The sequence below is a fragment of the Pongo pygmaeus genome, chromosome 22 (genome assembly GCF_028885625.2).
Source record: "Pongo pygmaeus isolate AG05252 chromosome 22, NHGRI_mPonPyg2-v2.0_pri, whole genome shotgun sequence".
Lineage (NCBI taxonomy): Eukaryota > Metazoa > Chordata > Mammalia > Primates > Hominidae > Pongo > Pongo pygmaeus.
This window is the reverse complement of record NC_072395.2, coordinates 35,965,904-35,971,744: the sequence shown is the minus strand read 5'-3', so window position 1 is coordinate 35,971,744 and position 5,841 is coordinate 35,965,904. Positions and strand designations below refer to the sequence as shown.

The 5,841-nt window shown below is 37.2% G+C and overlaps 1 pseudogene; it reads left to right on the top strand.

Moving 5' to 3' along the window:
- Positions 1–1,016: 1,016 nt before the first annotated feature.
- Positions 1,017–2,486, top strand: LOC129022611 (tubulin alpha-1A chain-like; annotated as a pseudogene).
- The last annotated feature ends 3,355 nt before the right edge of the window (positions 2,487–5,841 follow it).

The following is a 5,841-nucleotide window of genomic DNA, read 5'->3' as shown; positions in this document are numbered from 1 at the left end:
ATTTTTAATAGAAATCTGCGAGATTGGGATTTATGTTAATGTGGTCCCCGATTGTAACCCCAAGGGTTCCACGTAGAAGCTGAGAATTAGCTATATTAGAAAGAAATAATTTCATAGTGATTATTTTTAAAAACAATAATTTCATGTTTCATGAAACTATGCAGGAGTTTTGAAAGCATTCCCCAAGTTAGAGCTCAAAATATTTTTCTTTTAAAAGTGAAATAAAAAAGTTTGATATAATAAGAAATCAAATAAGTCCAATGTTTGACCTTTTGAAATTGAGACAATGATAAGAAATAAAAGGTTATCGAAAAATACAGAGGCGGAGTTGAAGGAAAGAATCATTTATGAAAAAAAGAAAACTGATACAAAAATAGGTATTAACAAACTATAATGTACCATACAGTGTAATGTTTGGAAATAAAGTTAATAATAAATTAATTGAAAGAGTATGGAAGTTTATATATTTTCATTGTATTTATGAAAGAGAAACAGCTATTCATTGTCATCTTTTTACTACATTTAAACAGTATTTTACATTACATGTCCACTGCTACTGACAGTCATAAATTAATTAGTTTAAGATGACATTTCAAAACTTAATACCCAAGTTTTGTCACCATTATGTAAAGGTTAAAATGATATGTCAACGCCTTCTTGGAGCAATTGAAAGTCTAGCAATAAGCAATAGTTCAAGCCTCATCACAGTTGACACCAGATTTCCTTGTGATCTCCTTCAAAACTACCAGAATGTTATATTACTTCCAACTACAGATGTATTTTTCATATACATTTCATGACTTCAACATTTTGTCTTAATCATAATCTTTTATAGCTAGATTTATTTAACTTTACATTAGTTTTACCTTGATCATTTTTATGTGCAAATTCTAAAGGGGGTGTTTAAATATAAATATTGCTGAGTGGATTACTTACCTTGACTCTTAGCTTGTTGGGATCGGTCATTGGACCCGTTATCTGCTCCTGTCGCTTTAGTCTCCTAACTCTTAGCCACTATGTGTGAGTGCATCTCCATCCACATTGACCAGCCTGGTGTCCAGACTGGCAGCTCCAGCTGGTAACTCTACTGCCTGGAACATGGCATCCAGCACCATGGCCAGATGCCAAGTGACAAGACAAGACAATTCGAGGGGGAGATGACTCCTTTAACACCTTCTTCAGTGAGACAGGCACTGAACAGCATGTGCCCAGGACCGTGTTTGTAGACCTGGAACCCACAATTATTAACACAGTTTACACTGACACCTACTAGCCACCTCTTCCAGCCTGAGAAGCCCTTCCCAGACAAGGAAGATGCTGCCAATGGCTATGCATGAGGCCACTACCTCATTGACAAGGAGGTCGTTGACCACATCTTGGACTGAGTTCACAAGCTGACTGATCAGTGCACAGGTCTTTAGGGCTTCTTAGTTTTCCACAGTTTTGGTGAACAGACTGGTCCTGGGTTCAACTCCCTGCTGATGGTACATCTTTCTGTTGATTATAACAAGAAGTCCAAGCTGCAGTTCTCCATTTACTCAGCAACCCCCCATCCTCCAGGTTTCCACAGCAGTAGTTGAGCTCTACGACTCCATCCTCACCACCCACACCACCCTGGAGCACTAAGATTGTGCCTTCATAGTAGACAGTGAGGCCATCTATGACATCTACCATTTGGTTATCCAATGATATAGTTCATATAGAAAAGGTTGAAAAATCACCTCGACCTTTTCTATCATTTAATCAGTTTTCCAAAAGTGATTTGGATGACTTATGGAAAGCTCAATATTGAGTGTCCAAACTACACTAACCTTAACCATCTCATTGGCCAGATTGTGTCCTCTATCACTGCTTCCCTCAGATTTGATGGAGCCCTGAATATTGATCTGACAGAATTCCAGACCAATCTAGTGCCATATACCCACATCCACTTCCCTCTGACCATGTGTGTCCCTGTCATCTCTGCTGAAAAAGCCTACCATGAACAGTTTTCTGTAGTATAGATCACCAATGCTTATTTTGAGCCAGCCAACCAGATGGTAAGATGGAACAAAACCATGGTAAATGCATAACTTGCAGCCTATTGTACCCTGGTGACATGATTCCCAAAGACTTCAGTGCTGCCACTGACACCATCAAAAACAAATGCAGCATCCAGTTTGTGGATTGCTGTCCCTCTGGCTTCAAGGTTGGCATTAGTTACCAACTTCCCACTGTGGTACCTGTTGGAGACCCAGCCAAAGGACAGAGAGCTGTGTGCATACTGAGCAACATCACAGCCATTCCTGAGGTATGGGCTCTCCTGGACCACAAGTTTTACCTGATGTATGCCAAGTTCCTTTGTTCAGTATTCCGTGGGTGAAGGGATGGAGGAAGGAGAGTTTTCTGAGGCCCAGGAGGACATGGTTGTCCTTAAGAAGGATTATGAAGTGGTTAGTGTGGATTCTGTTGAAGGAGAGGGTGAGAAGGAAGGAGAGGAATACTAATTATCCATTGTCTTCAGCCCTGCAGCATGTTATACCCCCAGAATTTCAGCTTCAACATCAGCTGACAGGCATTCAGCCTTTTTGGTTAGATCGTTTTCACTCAGCAGTGATCATGTCTTTTCCATGTGTACCTGTAAAATTTTTTCTTCATGTCTCAAAGTAAAGGCTTTAGAATAAAAAATGTTTAAAATAAATAAATATGAATATTATTCAATTACACAGGATATGTTTTAGTTTCATGAAGAGATTAATATAGCCCCTATAAGTAATGAGAATTCATACCACTGTTCACTGGATTTGGATATATAGTTATTTTATGTTTTGGCAAACATGAAATATGAGAAAGATCAGAATAGAAGATGAATGTATATTAATAAGGACAGTATTTTATGAGTACATAGGATCTGCCATATATCCCTATCCATTATGTAACTCAATCTATCATCTATATCCAGGGTCTGCAAACAACATCCTGTAGGCCAAATCTGGCTTGCTGCCTGTTTTCATAAATAAAGCTTTACTGAAACACGGCCATGCTCTTTTGTTTACATATTATCCATGACTGCTTACCTATTACAGTGGCAAAGTTCAGCAGTTATGACAAATCCACGAGCCATTTAAAATACATATAGCTGGTCAGGAATGGTGGCTCATGCCTGTAATCTCAACACTTCAGGAGGCCAAGGCAGGCAGATCAATGAGGCCGGGAACTTGAGACCAGACTGACCAACATGGCAAAACCCCATCTCTACTAAAAAAGTACAAAAATTAGCCAGGTGTGTAATTACAGCCGGGCAGACACCTGTAATCCCAGGTACTCTGGAGGCTAAGGCAAGAGAATCACTTGAGCCTGGGAGGCAGAAGCTGCAGTGAGCCGAGATAACACCACTGCACTCCAGCCTGGGCAAAAGACTGAAACCCTGTCTCAAAGAAATAAATAAATAATAAAATAAAATACATATAGTCCTTTGCAGGAAAAAGTTTTCTTATGTCTAATCAGTAACATCGATATTAATATATATATCTAATCATCTATCTAATCTCTTAATATATATGTATACATACATCCACAAATGTGTATGCATACGTATATATGTGTGTCTGAATGTATTTGTACATATGTATATACTACTCTGAATACATTCATTCTTCCAAAAAGGGCTTCTGATGGCATACACATTTGAAACAGAAATAACACTATAAAATAGAAGCAAGACAACAACAAAAATAAGAAAAACCAAAAAAAAAGCAATATTTTAAAAATGATGATTTGTTCAATTTGAGCATTATTTTGGTCTGAGATTTCTGGCAGATATGACAATAAACAAAATATTGAGCTGCATTGTTCTAATTAGAAAATGTGGTAAATTAAAGCAAGTTCCAAAGAACACAAGAGTAATTTCCTTCTTATATTCTTCTGTAGATTTACAGATCACAGTCAAGTTGACCATAGAAATATAATCTCTCTCTGTTTTTATGAAGACTTGAGATTTAATACAGAGTGCCTTATAAGGCATATTTCCTGAGGGGTTTATCAATCAACAAATATACAATAAACTGAAGTTCACTTTATGTGATAGGAAAAAATCTATGACAATATAAGGAGACATATAATTTAATTGTGAAAAATAACATTTTTACATTTTCAGTAATAAAGGAAAATATTTGTAGTAACCTATTTAAATGGGATAAGTAAATATATATTTTGAGTGTCTTTTTTACTTTCTATTTTTTACACCTGAATGCTAAAGTTAACATGTATTTTCACACAAAAAAGTCTAATATGAAGGGTTTATATAAATGAGTTTAGTAATATTTTGACTCCATTTAGCTCAGAAAAATGTTGTCTTAAATTGTAAGGGTGAAAATAATACAAAAACTAAGAACTGTTGATTGATAGTGCCCTAATCTTTCCCTCATAAGAAGGAAAATCATGCACTTATAATTTCTTATTGAGTTGCAGTATTCTACAATAATGTATTAACATAATTTTGATCATCATATTGACAACTCATGGATTAAAGTTGACTTTATGTGATGTGATTGTTATAAATATTAGATTTTTATTTTCTCCATATTGCAATGGATAATCTTATGTATTAAGTAGAATAACTAGGAGAAAAATATGTTTTTCATTATTTCATATAGAGAAGTTGGTAAGCTTTATACACTTGTTATTTGTTGTTAAAATATAAAGATGCAGCTAAGTGAAGAGAATAGAATCCTTTTTCTTCAAAAACTATGGCTATTATTATTAAATAATTTTCTGGCTAAGTATAGTAATGCAGCAAAAAGATTTTTTAATGTACTCTTAATACTTCAGGGGAATAATAGAAAAAAACTATTGCCTCATTTCTTAAAAATGTCAGCGGATATTTTACTACTGTTGTTAAAAACTCTCTTTGGAGCCAGGCACAGTGGCTCACACCTGTAATTCCCACACTTTGGGAGGCTCTGGTGGCTGAATCATTTGGCCAGGAGTTTGAGACCAGCCTGGCCAACATGGTGAAACCCCTGTCTCTACTAAAAATACAGGAAAATTAGCCAGGCATGGGGGCACAGGCCTGTAATCCCAGCTACTTGGGAGGCTGAGACATGAGAATTGCTTGAACTCGGGAGGCAGAAGCTGTGGAAGCTGAGATGGCACACTGCACTTCAGCCTGGGTGACAGAGTAAGAATCTGCCAAAAGAAAAAACAAAACTCTTTGGCCAATTTGGCAGTACAACTGTGTCTACCACTGTGACATACTCTGTGAAAACATCACAGAGACCTGAACGTCAGTTTTCACAAGTGAGAAAGGAGACTCAGGGTGATATGTTTATATATTGAATGGAGAAATGGTTTTTGTTTGTTTGTTTGTTTTGGCTTTGTTTGTTTGTTTTTTTTTTTTTTTTGGAGACGGAGTCTCACTCTGTCACCCAGGCTGGAGTGCAGTGACGTGATCTTAACTCACTGCAACTTCTGCCTCCTGGGTTCAAGCGATTCTCCTGCCTCAGCCTCCCAAGTAGCTGGGACTACAGGCATGTGCCACCACGCCTGGCTAATTTTTTGTATTTTGGTAGAGACAGGGTTTCACCGTGTTGCCCAGGCTGGTCTTGAACTTCTGAGTTCAGGCAATCTGCCCGCCTTGGCCTCCCAAAGTGCTAGGATTACAGGTGTGAGGCACCGTGCCTGGCCAAGAAATGGTTTTTCATATAATCTCCATTGGCCTGTCATGACACCAATAGCCCTTTTCCTTTATGGAGGGAATGTTATTATTTTATGATTACTCTCCTTTTTAGGAAATGATACATGATCTACTTTCTCATACCTGCTCCCTCTGTCACATTTATATGCTCAATAAAAAAAAAAAAA